This window comes from Bombina bombina, chromosome 5 (assembly GCF_027579735.1).
Source record: "Bombina bombina isolate aBomBom1 chromosome 5, aBomBom1.pri, whole genome shotgun sequence".
NCBI classification, from domain to species: domain Eukaryota; kingdom Metazoa; phylum Chordata; class Amphibia; order Anura; family Bombinatoridae; genus Bombina; species Bombina bombina.
This window is the reverse complement of record NC_069503.1, coordinates 687,533,549-687,551,485: the sequence shown is the minus strand read 5'-3', so window position 1 is coordinate 687,551,485 and position 17,937 is coordinate 687,533,549. Positions and strand designations below refer to the sequence as shown.

Genomic DNA, 17,937 nt, shown 5'->3' with positions numbered 1-17,937 from the left:
TTTTTGTCATACTCATGAATGTTCACTATCATTTTATATTATACTCTATACCCACCTAGTATTCCAATTTCACTATATCATACTGTTCACATAAAATTCTGGTAGATCTCTATCTATTACATAACTTTGGTTTAGATACAACGATGCAATAAATTGCATCATTTATCACTAAGACACAGATTTATACACACTTATATTATTTTTTTTTTTTATTTTTTATTTTTTTTTTTTAATATATTAATTCGTATTGTGGTCCTTATATTCACGTTCTTATATACATGTCATATATACACTTGTTAGGAATGTAGTCAGTTAATGTGAATATTATAGTCAAAGCCGACTCAGCTTTTTTGCACATCAAGGTATCAGTTTTTTTGATCACGGTAAACACGCTATATCTCTACATAGCAACAGAGGTAACTGATTTTGTATCCAGGGGTGTACTTGTATGCATCTCCACGTCAGTAGATACACACCCACAATCACAAACACCTAACAACAGAGGTTAATGTTTCTGTTCACATTGGTGCATATGTACGCACATTCACGTCACTAGATATACAACCTTAGCCCCAATCAGGTGAAGCAACACAACACAGTAGGGAGATATTTTGAACACAACACGGCTATTAGCTTAGCGCAACACACCCCGTTCTGACGTAGTAATCGGACAGGCCAGTCATATAACATTATAATTTGTTCAATGATACACACCCTCTCATATTTAGAAATATAGGATCGTATTTTCTCAGTTTATTATCTATTTGTAGGGCCATCTCCAATAATACCACCAAGGAAGATAAATAGATATATAAATAGCGCATTGGCAGAAATAAACCCTGCATGTATACATACTATGACGATTATTCCCAATACGGCTTTTAAATATTTAAGATAATCTATAGAGCCTAAAGCTCGAGGTATTTATATGTGTTTTTTATTTTAGTTAATATATGTTTAGAAGGACTATTGAGCATTATTGTATTAGATATTTGGCTATACACATTGGATTGTAACATTGTTATTTGCTTTTAGCAACCTGTTAGACTAATCTATGCAGCACCTGTTTAAATTAGCTACAGCTGTTTTCATTAAGCCTATACAGGGGTATATATGTAAGAGACTCCAGCACATCCAGTATCATTTGCCTGAGGAAAAAGCGTGGTTAACGCTTAGAAACGCGTAGCAATTTTACAAACAGATATCATTGTTGATCTGTGTATGTTCATTTTTTATCTTTTTATTAAATATTTTTTTATCGATACTGGAGTTCTCTTTATCTTTTCCACCATCCTGATGTCCATCTCATATACTTAAAGTCCATTTGTCATCACGACAGTGCCTCTTTTGGGTTGGATTTGTGCACTAGGACACTATAATATTCCTAGTATGCCATATTTGCACTTCAGGGTGCAATTCATCTTGTGAGTATCCATTCGTCAGTACTAACAGATTTTCACCACTGGTTTATCATTGATCTGCACTAGGGGTCGCCCTCTTGTTTTTTGCTCTTGATTTTCAGAATACAGATATCCCTTCTGCATTTGGGAGGAGCAGCCCTCTAAGCATAGAGCACAGTCAGCTGGGACACTGTGAAGTTCCCAGATTGCTCATCTAGGCATTACCTTTGCCTTTCCACATTGTGAGTATGCTTACTTTTGCATTATCTCCCATATAAAAATTGGCTACACTAGGAGGCGCCCTTCTCTTTTCTTTCTGTTTTTGAACAAAGGGAATGATGTCCATGGAAGCCACCATCAGACCGATAACCTCCATACGCTAAGCCACTGATGGTCGAGCAGTAGACTGTAGAGAGATGCAAGAGGAAGGATGTTTGGCTCTTCTGACCTCCGTAATAGGGAATCTATTATAGTCCCTAAGAAGACTACCCATGTAGCTGGAACAAGGGAGATCTTTTCCAGCTTCACTTTCCACCTGTGGGAATGTAGAAAAGACAACAAGATCTCCATGTAATATCTTGCTTGCTGAAAAGATGGCACCTGAACCAATAGGTCGTCCAGGTAGGGCACCACTGCAATTCCCTGGGACCGGATCACTGCCAAGAGAGCCCCCAGAACCTTTGAGAAAATTCTGGGAGCTGTGGCAAGGCCAAACGGAAGAGCTACAAACAAAGTGTTTGTCCAGAAAGGCAAATCTCAGGAATTTGTGTTGATCCCTGTGAATGGGAACATGAAGGTACACACCCTTTAGGTCTATAGAAGATAGAAAGAGGGTGCCCTCTTTCTATCTTCTGTTTCCTAACAGTCTTCCCCCACTCTCCGGGACCAAGAGGAGCTGCCTAAAGACTTGTAAGAAGATCACAAGCAATAACACCCTGTATAGACACTAAATGATACGGCTACATACAGCCGAGTACGGTAGATCCGTCATTTGACTTTTCTAGGTATCTATTTGCATATTCACCTGTCTCTATAAAGCGCGCCTTTCTATATCCCCTTCTAGGATATCACACCCTTTAGGTCTATGGTCGTCATAAACTGACCCTCTTGCACCAAAGGAAGAATGGAGCGGATAGTCTCCATCTTGAAAGACGGAACTCTGAGAAACTTGTTTAGACATTTCAGGTCTAAAATAGGTCGGAAAGCTCCCTCTTTTTTGGGAACCACAAACAGATTTTATAATTTACTAACTTTGACCCCCAAATCTACAACCACCAAGAAACACCCATGCTAAATAGTTTCTAAATTTTGTCCTGAGTTTAGAAATACCCAATGTTTACATGTTCTTTGCTTTTTTTGCAAGTTATAGAGCAATAAGTACAAGTAGCACTTTGCTATTTCCAAACCATTCCAAAATTAGTGATAGTTACATTGTAACACTGATATCTGTCAAGAATCCCTGAATCTTCATATTTATATATTTTTTTTTTAGCAGACGACCCACAGTATTGATCTAGGCCCATTTTGGTATATTTCATGCCAGCTTTTCACCACCAAATGCGATCAAATAAAAAAAAAAAGTTAACTTTTTTACAAACTTTTTCACCATTTTAGGTTTCTCACTGAAATTATTTACAGCTTGTGCAATTATGGCACAAATGGTTGTAAATGCTTCTCTGGGAACCCCTTCGTTCAGAAATAGCAGACATATATGACTTTGGCATTGCTTTTTGGTAATTAGAAGGCCGCTAAATGCCGCTGTGCACCACACTTGTATTATGCCCAGCAGTTAAGGGGTTAATTAGGTAGCTTGTAGGGTTAATTTTAGCTTTAAGTGTAGAGATCAGCCTTACCCCCCCTTAAACAGCTCTCTACCCTCCTTACCTTACAATTGTCACCGCCATCTTAAAGGAACAGTCAAGTCAAAATTAAACTTTTATGATTCCGATACAGCATGCAATTTTAAGCAACTTTCTAATGTACTCCTATTATGAATTTTTATTTGTTCTCTTGTTATCTTTATTTGAATGTAAGCTTAGAAGCATGCCCATTTTTAGTTCAAACCCTATGTAGCACTTGCTGATAAGTTGCTACATTTAGACACCAATCAGAGAATCCTACTCAGGTGCTGAACCAAAACTGGCCCGACTCCTATGCTTACATTCATTGCTTTTTCAAATAAAGACACCAAGAGAATTAAGAAAAATTGATAATAGGAGTAAATTAGAAAGTTGCTCAAAATTGCCTGCTCTATCTAAATCATGAAAGTTTAATTTTGACTAAACTATTCCTTTAAGTAGTGACAGAAAGTCTGCCAGTACTAAAATAAAAGGCGCTTATAAATATATATTAAAAAAAAAAATGTGCCTTTTTTAAATAAATAAATAAATAAAATCCACAATTTTCTGTAGTGTAGCTGCCCCCCCTCAATACCCTACCCCCTCCCAGATCCCTTGCCCAACATCGGATTCCCCCCTCCCACTCCCTCCTTCTTATGCATTAACATGCATCTAATGGAAATGCGACGCGCACGTAGCACCACCCTCCGCCTGTGTGACGCCATTAAGGCCTGGGACGAATAAGGAGAAAACTGTGGCATTGCCTGAACAGCATCATCCTGAGAAACTGTTGGCTCAAAAACAAGAAAGTCTATCTGTATTCTTTAAAGTTCTGTCTAATCATGGGGAACAAAAGGGCAGGGGCGGCACAATTGGGTTATCTACGCAGATTGGGCATCTGTCCATGGAAACAGCAACCTGTTCGATAATGCAGAAAATACCCCAAAATTTTTGTACTGTCCCTTTAAGAGAACAGCAGCAAACAACGTGCCCCGTGTCTCTAGCGAGAATAATGGTCCCACAGAAATTCCAGTCAAATAAGTGTGTACATTATATGACAAATATATGAATTAGCCTTAAGAATGAGGTGCCTACCTGCTCCTGCGGTGGTCAGATGGAGCGATGAACGATCTCTGTGAGAGACTATGGGCTCACTTCAAAAGCGTGTAGCTAAAAATCCGCTCTGCTAAGTTACAATCGAGAGGAATAAGTGGGACAAAACATCGCTCTTGAAGCTGAGTCTGCATTATGATAGAGCGCGCAGTTCAGACCGGAAAAGAAGCCTAATGACATGGAGTCGCTTCCTGTGGCACTGAAAAGCGTAATAGAGTAATATTGCAACAAATGCAATAACAAAAACGTCTAAACCAATTATGTCTCACAAGGTTTCTAATAAAAATAATGCCAACCTATTATGGGGATAATCTTCCTATCCATAAAGGAAGTTAACCCCAGTTTCCTGTCACAATGATAGTGCCTGCCTCTGCCATAAAAAGCGGTCCTGTATGCATGATATAAGTCCCATAATGGTGCTGCCCTTTAAGAGCTATGAGTTAACCCCTTTCTGTCAGTTATGATTAACCATTAACGTGCCAGCCTCCTTCTAGATCCCAGAAGCCAAAAGGCACTTACCTACACCTATAGATGTCCAGGCAGGAAGACAGCTCTCACGGTATGGAAGGATGCCACTCCTTACAGGAACCTGTGGAAAAAAGAAAGAACAGAGTAAGCCTACTCTGGTTTTCTATACCAGGGCAGCAACATGTTAGGAAACGCAGTGGAGCCCACTCCACAAGTTCCTAACTGCTCTAAAGCCACCAATGACCTACTGAAGAGGCTGACGTGGTGTACGGCTAGACCCAATCTTGAAAGGGAAGATCAGAGTAAACCTACTCTGGCTTCCTAAAAAAATAAAATCTTGATTGAAGTGAAATAATCAGACACCAAAACATTGCCTCCTCCTGCTGGCCAGGAGTAATATTCCCAACGGTAAATGATGAAGCCGTGGACTTACCATATCTTAGGAAAGAAATAAAGCTTACTGATTAAAAAATACAGATCCAATGAAGAGGGGAAGGAAGGAATACATTAGCGTATAAGAGGTACCACATTTCCTCCAAGTCTCCCTATAAGCACATAGTCGTGAATTCTGTCTAAATCTCCTCCCCTGGCTATGATGTACAGTATGTGAGCGCACTAAGTGATATAGTACCTGAACTGCATTACTTCTACTGAGCTTACCTATGCAGCTGAAGTGCTTCCAGTAGAAAAAGCCAATCCAGTACTGTGTATGTCAGAGCAGAGGATCACTGTAAAGAGTATCTCAACAACCCAACAGGAGGAAGCTAGGGCACCAGTCTCTGCGACTCCTGTGGCAGGCTTGTGACTAAATCCATCACAGAGAGTAATTATATAACTAACCTATACTTCAATATCCCCTCTGTCATTCTGTACCAGCTCTTTGAAGGAGAAATGGGCTTGAAATTGGTCTGAGAAGCCCTCTATTTGAAGAATCTGGAGCACCTTAATTCTTCCCCTCCTCCTGAGAGGCAAAGATTTAGACCGGCTAACCAGTTAGGAGGGAGAAATGGAATACTCTTAGGCCTAGATTTGGAGTTCGGCGGTAGCCGTCAAAACCAGCGTTAGAGGCTCCTAACGCTGGTTTTAGGCTACCGCCGGTATTTGGAGTCAGTGATTAAAGGGTCTAACGCTCACTTTTCAGCCGCGACTTTTCCATACCGCAGATCCCCCTACGCCATTTGCGTATCCTATCTTTTCAATGGGATCTTCCTAACGCCGGTATTTAGAGTCGTTTCTGAAGTGAGCGTTAGAGCTCTAACGACAAAACTCCAGCCGCCTGAAAATAGCAGGAGTTAAGAGCTTTCTGGCTAACGCCGGTTTATAAAGCTCTTAACTACTGTACCCTAAAGTACACTAACACCCATAAACTACCTATGTACCCCTAAACCGAGGTCCCCCCACATCGCCGCCACTCGATTAAAATTTTTAACCCCTAATCTGCCGACCGCCACCTACGTTATACTTATGTACCCCTAATCTGCTGCTCCTAACCCCGCCGACCCCTACATTATATTTATTAACCCCTAACTTGCCCCCCACAACGTCGCCGCCAGCTACTTAAAATAATTAACCCCTAATCTTCCGACCGCAAATCGCCGCCACCTACGTTATCCCTATGTACCCCTAATCTGCTGCCCTAACATCGCCGACCCCTATATTATATTTATTAACCCCTAATCTGCCCCCCTCAACGTCGCCGACACCTGCCTACATTTATTAACCCCTAATCTGCCGAGCGGAGCTCACCGCTATTCTAATAAATTGATTAACCCCTAAAGCTAAGTCTAACCCTAACACTAACACCCCCCTAAGTTAAATATAATTTTTATCTAACGAAATAAATTAACTCTTATTAAATAAATGATTCCTATTTAAAGCTAAATACTTACCTGTAAAATAAACCCTAATATAGCTACAATATAAATTATAATTATATTATAGCTATTTTAGGATTAATATTTATTTTACAGGCAACTTTGTAATTATTTTAACCAGGTACAATAGCTATTAAATAGTTAAGAACTATTTAATAGTTACCTAGTTAAAATAATAACAAATTTACCTGTAAAATAAATCCTAACCTAAGATATAATTAAACCTAACACTACCCTATCAATAAATTAATTAAATAAACTACCTACAATTACCTACAATTAACCTAACACTACACTATCAATAAATTAATTAAACACAATTCCTACAAATAAATACAATTACATAAACTAGCTAAAGTACAAAAAATAAAAAAGAACTAAGTTACAGAAAATAAAAAAATATTTACAAACATAAGAAAAATATTACAACAATTTTAAACTAATTACACCTACTCTAAGCCCCCTAATAAAATAACAAAGCCCCCCAAAATAAAAAATTCCCTACCCTATTCTAAATTTAAAAAGTTACAAGCTCTTTTACCTTACCAGCCCTGAACAGGGCCCTTTGCGGGGCATGCCCCAAGAATTTCAGCTCTTTTGCCTGTAAAAGAATAAATACAATACCCCCCCCCAACATTACAACCCACCACCCACATACCCCTAATCTAACCCAAACCCCCCTTAAATAAACCTAACACTAAGCCCCTGAAGATCTTCCTACCTTGTCTTCACCATCCAGGTTCACCGATCCGTCCTGAAGAGCTCCTCCGATGTCCTGATCCAAGCCCAAGCGGGGGCTGAAGAGGTCCATGATCCGGTCAAAGTCTTCATCCAAGCAGGGCAGAAGAGGATCTTCCATCCGATTGAAGTCATCATCCAGGCGGCATCTTCTATGGTCTTCCATCCGGAGCGAAGCGGCAGGATCCTGAAGACCTCCAGCGCGGAACATCCATCCGGACCGACGACTGAACGACGAATGACTGTTCCTTTAAGGGACGTCATCCAAGATGGCTTCCCTCGAATTCCGATTGGCTGATGGGATTCTATCAGCCAATCGGAATTAAGGTAGGAATTTTCTGATTGGCTGATGGAATCAGCCAATCAGAATCAAGTTCAATCCGATTGGCTGATCCAATCAGCCAATCAGATTGAGCTTGCATTCTATTGGCTGTTCCGATCAGCCAATAGAATGCGAGCTCAATCTGATTGGCTGATTGGATCGGCCAATCGGATTGAACTAGATTCTGATTGGCTGATTCCATCAGCCAATCAGAAAATTCCTACCTTAATTCCGATTGGCTGATAGAATCCTATCAGCCAATTGGAATTCGAGGGACGCCATCTTGGATGACGTCCCTTAAAGGAACAGTCATTCGTCGTTCAGTCGTCGGTCCGGATGGATGTTCCGCGCTGGAGGTCTTCAGGATCCTGCCGCTTCGCTCTGGATGGAAGACCATAGAAGATGCCGCCTGGATGATGACTTCAATCGGATGGAAGATCCTCTTCTGCCCCGCTTGGATGAAGACTTTGACCGGATCATGGACCTCTTCAGCCCCCGCTTGGGCTTGGATCAGGACATCGGAGGAGCTCTTCAGGACGGATCGGTGAACCTGGATGGTGAAGACAAGGTAGGAAGATCTTCAGGGGCTTAGTGTTAGGTTTATTTAAGGGGGGTTTGGGTTAGATTAGGGGTATGTGGGTGGTGGGTTGTAATGTTGGGGGGGGGTATTGTATTTATTCTTTTACAGGCAAAAGAGCTGAAATTCTTGGGGCGTGCCCCGCAAAGGGCCCTGTTCAGGGCTGGTAAGGTAAAAGAGCTTGTAACTTTTTTAATTTAGAATAGGGTAGGGAATTTTTTATTTTGGGGGGCTTTGTTATTTTATTAGGGGGCTTAGAGTAGGTGTAATTAGTTTAAAATTGTTGTAATATTTTTCTTATGTTTGTAAATATTTTTTTATTTTCTGTAACTTAGTTCTTTTTTATTTTTTGTACTTTAGCTAGTTTATTTAATTGTATTTATTTGTAGGAATTGTGTTTAATTAATTTATTGATAGTGTAGTGTTAGGTTAATTGTAGGTAATTGTAGGTAGTTTATTTAATTATTTTATTGATAGGGTAGTGTTAGGTTTAATTATATCTTAGGTTAGGATTTATTTTACAGGTAAATTTGTTATTATTTTAACTAGGTAACTATTAAATAGTTCTTAACTATTTAATAGCTATTGTACCTGGTTAAAATAATTACAAAGTTGCCTGTAAAATAAATATTAATCCTAAAATAGCTACAATATAATTATAATTTATATTGTAGCTATATTAGGATTTATTTACAGGTAAGTATTTAGCTTTAAATAGGAATCATTTATTTAATAAGAGATAATTAATTTTGTTAGATTTAAATTATATTTAACTTAGGGGGGTGTTAGTATTAGGGTTAGACTTAGCTTTAGGGGTTAATACATTTATTAGAATAGCGGCGAGATTCGGTCGGCAGATTAGGGGTTAATAATTGAAGTTAGGTGTCGGCGATGTTAGGGAGGGCAGATTAGGGGTTAATACTATTTATGATAGGGTTAGTGAGGCGGATTAGGGGTTAATAACTTTATTATAGTAGCGCTCAGGTCCGCTCGGCAGATTAGGGGTTAATAAGTGTAGGTAGGTGTCGGCGACGTTGAGGGGGGCAGATTAGGGGTTAATAAATATAATATAGGGGTCGGCGATGTTAGGGCAGCAGATTAGGGGTACATAGGGATAATGTAGGTTGCGGCGGTTTACGGAGCGGCAGATTAGGGGTTAAAAAAATATGCAGGGGTCAGCGATAGCGGGGGCGGCAGATTAGGGGTTAATAAGTGTAAGGTTAGGGGTGTTTAGACTCGGGGTACATGTTAGAGTGTTAGGTGCAGACGTAGGAAGTGTTTCCCCATAGGAAACAATGGGGCTGCGTTAGGAGCTGAACGCTGCTTTTTTGCAGGTGTTAGGTTTTTTTCCAGCTCAAACAGCCCCATTGTTTCCTATGGGAGAATCGTGCACGAGCACGTTTTTGAGGCCGGCCGCGCCCGTAAGCAACTCTGGTATCGAGAGTTGCATTTGCGGTAAAAATGCTCTACGCTCCTTTTTTGGAGCCTAACGCAGCATTTGTTTGAACTCTCGATACCAGAGTTAATTTTATGGTGCGGCCAGAAAAAAGCCTGCGGAGCGTTAACAGCCCTTTTACCGCCAAACTCCAAATCTAGGCCTTAGAGTTTCAGGAAATTTTTGCCTCTTACTAGTGGCCAGGAGTTGAATTCCAGGAGTAATGGACTCATGGACTCTCAGCACCTTACAAAAGAAATATATACTTGCATACTTTCATGTCAGTATTATATAGAGATTGTCAAAAGAGAAATGGCAGAAACTGTATTTTAATAGCTTCCATATTCAATCAAAAATATCAAACATTGTCAGCAATTCCACATTTGTCACACAACACTGATCAAGCAGTAAAGAGTGAAATAAACTAGCTGAGTAGATAAAATACTCAAATGTTACAGTATTTTCATAGACTGCACCATTGCTTGAATATTACTATTTGAATACCCCAGGAACAGCAATGCACGTCAGAGATGACTACAGCCAGTGATAGGAGGTTGGGCACTTATGCCACTTATGAGTGGCTTAATAGCCCACGTTTGCTGCGTTTAGTCCATTGGCTCTCTTGAGAGGACTTTAACTATGAATTTAACCCACTGTCCTAACACAGAGTATTTTCTTATTAAACTTTGCTAGATGAGGCATAAATGGCTCAAGCCAACTTACTAGGTGGGGCAATGTGTAAAGCAGTTGACTTCCAAGTCTGAAATTTGTCAGGAAGACTAGAGCTTGTCCTGTTACTAAGGTAAGGATATTGTTGTGGGGTTAAACACATATTTATATGCAACAGAACAATAAAGGTCCCAACATTTAAGAACATTTTATTTTTGCAGTTGTATGCTCTTTAAAGCACCCACAAGAGCACAGTAACTGGAGGATACATATAAATCTCAAGCTAACTTTAGTATATGAGATGGAGTACTGAACATTTAAATACTAACTGTGAATTTTGTCAGGCAGACTTGTCCTATCATGTGGGTATTAGGACAAGGATATCCTAACCTAGAAATTGTTCATAAAGGATTTATGTCATTGAGGTTCGCTTACAATTGCTTTAGTTGTTTAGTGGTTATTGTGAGCCTGTTAAGCCAGGGGACGAAGACTGTCAACTAGAGAGCTACTGTATATAGGGGATATTCAGAGCATCGGTAAATGTGTGCTTTCCTTTTCCAAAATTTGCAGCTTTAACCAAGACATTTCAGACCACAAAAGTTCAGACAGGATGAACACTGTCTAACTTACTGTATAATTATAGCTCATTCTAGTAACATTCACTAGTGAAGACTGGATCTTAAAGAAGGGACAGGGCATAAAACTATTAAGTTTGAAATCTCATCTTTTCATGTTAAAGAGATGGTAAATCCAAGTGTTTAAAAAAAACGCTAGGATTTACCATGGACTTTCATTTATCACTTAGTGAAAAAAGGGTGCTAAACTCACCCTGTCTGTGCCACGGAACCTTGCTAAAAGTAAGCGCCTCCAGTCACCCTTGGCACAGAGCTCTTTACTAATGAGGTGAAGTTTCCACATCTTAAACAATAACCATGATAGCATACAGAACACTGTCATATGACTAGCAGGGCTATTGGTTTAGAGGTGGAAACATCACCTCATTGGTTCTGTCCCGTGGGCGGCCAGAGGCGCTGAGTTTAGTGAGGAGCCGTGGCACAGAAAAGGTGAGCAGAACACCCTTTTTTACTAAGTGATCAATGAAGATCCACTTTATTTTTAGTGATGGTAAATCCTAGTGTTTTTTAAACGCTCTGATTCACCATCACTTTAAAAGGATAGAAACCCCTCAAATTTTCTTTCATGATTTGGATAGAACATACAATTTTATACAACTTTCCAATTTGCTTCTATTATCAAAGTTGCTTCATTCTCTTGTTATCCTTTGCTGAAGGAACAGTATTGCACTACTGGCAGCTAGATGAACAATCTAGTTAGCCAATCTTAAGAGACAAATGTGTGCAGGCACCAATCAGCAGCTAGTTCTCACTAGTTTAGGATATGTGCGTTTTCTTTTTAAACAAGGGATACCAAGTGAATGAAGTATATTTGAAAAACAGAATTTATGCTTACCTGATAAATTACTTTCTCCAACGGTGTGTCCGGTCCACGGCGTCATCCTTACTTGTGGGATATTCTCTTCCCCAACAGGAAATGGCAAAGAGCCCAGCAAAGCTGGTCACATGATCCCTCCTAGGCTCCGCCCACACCAGTCATTCGACCGACGTACAGGAGGAAATATGCATAGGAGAAACCATATGATACCGTGGTGACTGTAGTTGGAGAAAATAATTCATCAGACCTGATTAAAAAAACCAGGGCGGGCCGTGGACCGGACACACCGTTGGAGAAAGTAATTTATCAGGTAAGCATAAATTCTGTTTTCTCCAACATAGGTGTGTCCGGTCCACGGCGTCATCCTTACTTGTGGGAACCAATACCAAAGCTTTAGGACACGGATGAAGGGAGGGAGCAAATCAGGTCACCTAAATGGAAGGCACCACGGCTTGCAAAACCTTTCTCCCAAAAATAGCCTCTGAAGAAGCAAAAGTATCAAATTTGTAAAATTTGGCAAAAGTGTGCAGTGAAGACCAAGTCGCTGCCTTACATATCTGGTCAACAGAAGCCTCGTTCTTGAAGGCCCATGTGGAAGCCACAGCCCTAGTGGAGTGAGCTGTGATTCTTTCAGGAGGCTGCCGTCCGGCAGTCTCATAAGCCAAACGGATAATGCTTTTAAGCCAAAAAGAAAGAGAGGTAGAAGTTGCTTTTTGACCTCTCCTTTTACCAGAATAAACAACAAACAAAGAAGAAGTTTGTCTGAAATCTTTAGTGGCCTCTAAATAGAATTTTAGAGCACGGACTACGTCCAAATTGTGTAACAAACGTTCCTTCTTTGAAACTGGATTCGGGCACAAAGAAGGTACAACTATCTCCTGGTTAATATTCTTGTTGGAAACAACTTTCGGAAGAAAACCAGGCTTAGTACGCAAAACCACCTTATCTGCATGGAACACCAGATAGGGCGGAGAACACTGCAGAGCAGATAACTCAGAAACTCTTCTAGCAGAAGAAATTGCAACCAAAAACAAAACTTTCCAAGATAATAACTTAATATCTACGGAATGTAAGGGTTCGAACGGAACCCCTTGAAGAACTGAAAGAACTAGATTAAGACTCCAGGGAGGAGTCAAAGGTCTGTAAACAGGCTTGATTCTAACCAGAGCCTGAACAAACGCTTGAACGTCTGGCACAGCTGCCAGCCTTTTGTGAAGTAAAACAGATAACGCAGAAATCTGTCCCTTCAGAGAACTTGCAGATAATCCCTTCTCCAAACCCTCTTGTAGAAAGGATAAAATCCTAGGAATTTTTATCTTGTTCCATGGGAATCCTTTAGATTCACACCAATAGATATATTTTTTCCATATCTTATGGTAAATTTTTCTAGTTACAGGCTTTCTAGCCTGAATCAGAGTATCTATTACAGAATCTGAAAACCCACGCTTTGATAAAATCAAGCGTTCAATCTCCAAGCAGTCAGTTGGAGAGAAACCAGATTCGGATGTTCGAATGGACCTTGAACAAGAAGGTCCTGTCTCAAAGGTAGCTTCCATGGTGGAGCCGATGACATATTCACCAGGTCTGCATACCAAGTCCTGCGTGGCCACGCAGGAGCTATCAAGATCACCGAAGCCCTCTCCTGGATGATCCTGGCTACCAGCCTGGGAATGAGAGGAAACGGTGGGAAAACATAAGCTAGGTTGAAGGTCCAAGGTGCTACTAGTGCATCTACTAGAGTCGCCTTGGGATCCCTGGATCTGGACCCGTAACAAGGAACCTTGAAGTTCTGACGAGACGCCATCAGATCCATGTCTGGAATGCCCCATAATTGAGTTATTTGGGCAAAGATTTCCGGGTGGAGTTCCCACTCCCCCGGATGGAATGTCTGACGACTCAGAAAATCCGCTTCCCAATTTTCCACTCCTGGGATGTGGATTGCAGACAAGTGGCAGGAGTGATCCTCCGCCCATTGAATTATCTTGGTCACTTCCTCCATCGCCAGGGAACTCCTTGTTCCCCCCTGATGGTTGATATATGCAACTGTCGTCATGTTGTCTGATTGAAACCTTATGAATTTGGCCTTTGCTAGATGAGGCCAAGCTTTGAGAGCATTGAATATCGCTCTCAGTTCCAGAATGTTTATCGGGAGAAGAGATTCTTCCCGAGACCATAGACCCTGAGCTTTCAGGGGTTCCCAGACCGCGCCCCAGCCCACCAGACTGGCGTCGGTCGTGACAATGACCCACTCTGGTCTGCGGAAGCTCATTCCCTGTGACAGGTTGTCCAGGATTAGCCACCAACGGAATGAATCTCTGGTCTTTTGATCTACTTGAATCGTCGGAGACAAGTCTGTATAATCCCCATTCCACTGTCTGAGCATGCACAGTTGTAATGGTCTTAGATGAATTCGTGCAAAAGGAACTATGTCCATTGCTGCAACCATCAATCCTATTACTTCCATGCACTGCGCTATGGAAGGACGAAGAACAGAATGAAGAACTTGACAAGAGCTTAGAAGTTTTGATTTTCTGACCTCTGTCAGAAAAATTCTCATTTCTAAGGAGTCTATTATTGTTCCCAAGAAGGGAACTCTTGTTGACGGGGAAAGAGAACTTTTTTCTATGTTTACTTTCCATCCGTGAGATCTGAGAAAGGCTAGGACGATGTCCGTATGAGCCTTTGCTTTTGACAGAGATGACGCTTGAATCAGGATGTCGTCCAAGTACGGTACTACTGCAATGCCCCTTGGTCTTAGAACCGCTAGAAGGGACCCTAGTACCTTTGTGAAAATTCTCGGAGCAGTGGCTAATCCGAAAGGAAGTGCCACAAACTGGTAATGCTTGTCCAGAAAAGCGAACCTTAGGAACTGATGATGTTCCTTGTGGATAGGAATATGGAGGTACGCATCCTTTAAATCCACCGTGGTCATAAATTGACCTTCCTGGATGGTAGGAAGGATCGTTCGAATGGTTTCCATTTTGAATGATGGAACCCTGAGAAATTTGTTTAGGATCTTGAGATCTAGAATTGGTCTGAACGTTCCCTCTTTTTTGGGAACTATGAACAGGTTGGAGTAAAATCCCATCCCTTGTTCTCTTATTGGAACTGGATGAATTACTCCCATCCTTAACAGGTCTTCTACACAATGTAAGAATGCCTGTCTTTTTATTTGGTTTGAAGATAATTGAGACCTGTGGAACCTTCCCCTTGGGGGTAAGTTCCTTGAATTCCAGGAGATAACCTTGAGAAACTATTTCTAGTGCCCAAGGATCCTGAACATCTCTTGCCCAGGCCTGAGCAAAGAGAGAAAGTCTGCCCCCCACCAGATCCGGTCCCGGATCGGAGGCCATCCCTTCATGCTGATTTGGTAGCAGTGGCAGGCTTCTTGGCCTGCTTACCCTTGTTCCAGCCTTGCATCGGTCTCCAGGCTGGTTTGGGTTGAGAAGTATTACCCTCTTGCTTAGAGGATGTAGAAGTAGAGGCTGGTCCATTTCTGCGAAAGGGACGAAAATTAGGCTTATTTCTAGCCTTAAAAGACCTATCCTGAGGAAGGGCGTGGCCCTTTCCTCCGGTGATGTCTGAAATAATCTCTTTCAAATCAGGACCAAACAGTGTTTTGCCCTTGAAAGGGATGTTAAGCAATTTTGTTTTGGAAGACACATCCGCTGACCAAGACTTTAGCCAGAGCGCTCTGCGCGCCACGATAGCAAACCCTGAATTTTTCGCCGCTAATCTCGCTAATTGCAAAGCGGCATCTAGAATAAAAGAGTTAGCCAATTTAAGTGCATGAACTCTGTCCATAATCTCCTCATACGAAGATTCCTTATCGAGCGACTTTTCTAGTTCTTCGAACCAGAAACACGCTGCCGTAGTGACAGGAACAATGCATGAAATTGGTTGAAGAAGGTAACCTTGCTGAACGAACATTCTTTTAAGCAAACCCTCTAATTTTTTATCCATAGGATCTTTAAAAGCACAACTATCTTCTATGGGAATAGTAGTGCGTTTGTTTAGAGTAGAGACCGCCCCCTCGACCTTAGGGACTGTCTGCCATAAGTCCTTTCTGGGGTCGACTATAGGAAATAATTTCTTAAATATAGGGGGAGGCACAAAAGGTATGCCGGGCCTTTCCCATTCCTTGTTTACTATGTCCGCCACCCGCTTGGGTATAGGAAAAACATCGGGGGGCACCGGAACCTCTAGGAACTTGTCCATCTTACATAATTTCTCTGGAATGACCAAATTGTCACAATCATCCAGAGTAGATAATACCTCCTTAAGCAGTGCGCGGAGATGTTCTAATTTAAATTTAAATATTACAACATCAGGTTCAGCTTGTTGAGAAATTTTCCCTGAATCTGAAATTTCTCCCTCAGACAAAACCTCCCTCCTGGCCCCTTCAGATTGGTGTGAGGGTATGTCAGAAGCGTTATCATCAGCGTCCTCTTGCTCTTCAGTGTTTAAAACAGAGCAATCGCGCTTTCTTTGATAAGTAGGCATTTTAGATAAAATATTTGCAATAGAATTATCCATAACAGCCGTTAATTGTTGCATAGTAATAAGTATTGGCGCACTAGATGTACTAGGGGCCTCTTGTGTGGGCAAAACCGGTGTAGACACAGAAGGGGGTGATGCAGTACCATGCTTACTCCCCTCATCTGAAGAATCATCTTGGGCACTATTATTATCTGTGGCATCATTGTCCCTACTTTGTTTGGACACCATGTCACAATTATCACATATATTTAAATGGGGAGACACATTGGCTTTCATACATATAGAACATCGTTTATCTGATGGTTCAGACATGTTAAACAGGCTTAAACTTGTCAACAAAGCACAAAAAACGTTTTAAAATAAAACCGTTACTGTCACTTTAAATTTTAAACAGAACACACTTTATTACTGAATATGCGAAAAAGTATGAAGCAATTGTTCAAAATTCACCAAAATTTCACCACAGTGTCTTAAAGCCTTAAAAGTATTGCACACCAAATTTGAAAGCTTTACCCTTAAAATAACGGAACCGGAGCCGTTTTTACATTTAACCCCTATACAGTCCCTGGTATCTGCTTTGCTGAGACCCAACCAAGCCCAGAGGGGAATACGATACCAAATGACGCCTTGAATAAGCTTTTTCAGTGGATCTGAGCTCCTCACACATGCATCTGCATGCCTTGCTTCTCAAAAACAACTGCGCATTAGTGGCGCGAAAATGAGGCTCTGCCTATGACTAGAAAAGGCCCCCAGTGAAAAAGGTGTCCAATACAGTGCCTGCCGTTTTTTTAATAAAATTCCCAAGATTAAAATAACTCTCCAAAGTTATAAACCATTAAATATGCTTATAAAGTAATCGTTTTGGCCCAGAAAAATGTCTACCAGTCTTTAAAGCCCTTGTGAAGCCCTTTTATTCTTATATTGAAAATTAAGAAAATGGCTTACCGGATCCCATAGGGAAAATGACAGCTTCCAGCATTACCAAGTCTTGTTAGAAATGTGTCATACCTCAAGCAGCCAAAGTCTGCTCACTGTTTCCCCCAACTGAAGTTAATTCCTCTCAACAGTCCTGTGTGGAAACAGCCATCGATTTTAGTAACGGTTGCTAAAATCATTTTCCTCTTACAAACAGAAATCTTCATCTCTTTTCTGTTTCAGAGTAAATAGTACATACCAGCACTATTTTAAAATAACAAACTCTTGATAGAAGAATAAAAACTACATTTAAACACCAAAAAACTCTGAGCCATCTCCGTGGAGATGTTGCCTGTGCAACGGCAAAGAGAATGACTGGGGTGGGCGGAGCCTAGGAGGGATCATGTGACCAGCTTTGCTGGGCTCTTTGCCATTTCCTGTTGGGGAAGAGAATATCCCACAAGTAAGGATGACGCCGTGGACCGGACACACCTATGTTGGAGAAATAGGAGTGAATTTAAAAGTGTCTTAAAATGACATGCTCTATCTGAATTGTGCACGTTTAATTTTGACTTTCCTATCCCTTTATTATAAGACTACTCCTCTGTCAATGAGACTATACCTATAAGGCCCACA

The 17,937-nt window shown here is 41.0% G+C and overlaps 1 protein-coding gene across 1 annotated transcript in view; it reads right to left on the bottom strand.

The window, feature by feature from the left end:
• Positions 1–17,937, bottom strand: part of EXOC2 (exocyst complex component 2) — a 914,329-nt gene that overhangs the window by 774,732 nt on the left and 121,660 nt on the right.